Here is a 787-nt window from a genome sequence, read left to right on the forward strand (position 1 = left end):
AGATTATGTATACGTTCTGCTTGTGATGTTTCTACTTATTATCGCAGCGATTCGCGTGTTTTTTTTTTCTTCCTTTCAGTCATTCGTTGTACGTAAAACGGGATGCAAACATTTGTTGTTATCATGAAATGCACCGATAGATGCTAGCCACGCTGGCAACGAGATATCAATTCGGCGAAATCGACAGCGCGCCGTAAACTGAAGCGAAACTTGGATCCGAGGAGGATCCATGCTCCCTCGACGCAGTCGCAAAACACGATGCAACCTTTCTATGTTCTCTTTCTTCTCTTGACGCCCCGTACTAGGATATTTCTCCTCGAATTAACCCCCTGTTTCCTTCCTCCTCATCGACATCTCTTTCCATCTCTCTTGAGAATTCAAAGATCATTCTACTTAACGAATTGTTTTCTTCAAATTGTTTTCTGATAAAAAAGGAACTTCTGTAACGAATCTTTCGTCCAATCTCTTGGGATATTGCTTTCAATACAAATGTGATAAATCTGGATGAGGAATCCAAGGATTAAACACAGTAGAGAGGATTTGTCGTGCGAAGGGTTGTTTATTCATCAACAGTGGTCTTCTTTTGATAATCGACCAGAGGTCAGCGAGAAGAGGAATTTCGAGAAACGTCCAGCAACACGAAACTATGGAATCGCGTCGCTCGTTCGTTGTTACGTTTGCGAATCCACTTGGAATTCAATTAGAATTCCCACGGTAAGTGATGCCCGGAATGGTCGGACATAGCCGCGCGGAATACAAGTGCAGAATTTCAAGCTTCTCAGTCTTC

The sequence above is a fragment of the Osmia lignaria genome, chromosome 4, assembly GCF_051020975.1.
Source record: "Osmia lignaria lignaria isolate PbOS001 chromosome 4, iyOsmLign1, whole genome shotgun sequence".
NCBI lineage: Eukaryota > Metazoa > Arthropoda > Insecta > Hymenoptera > Megachilidae > Osmia > Osmia lignaria.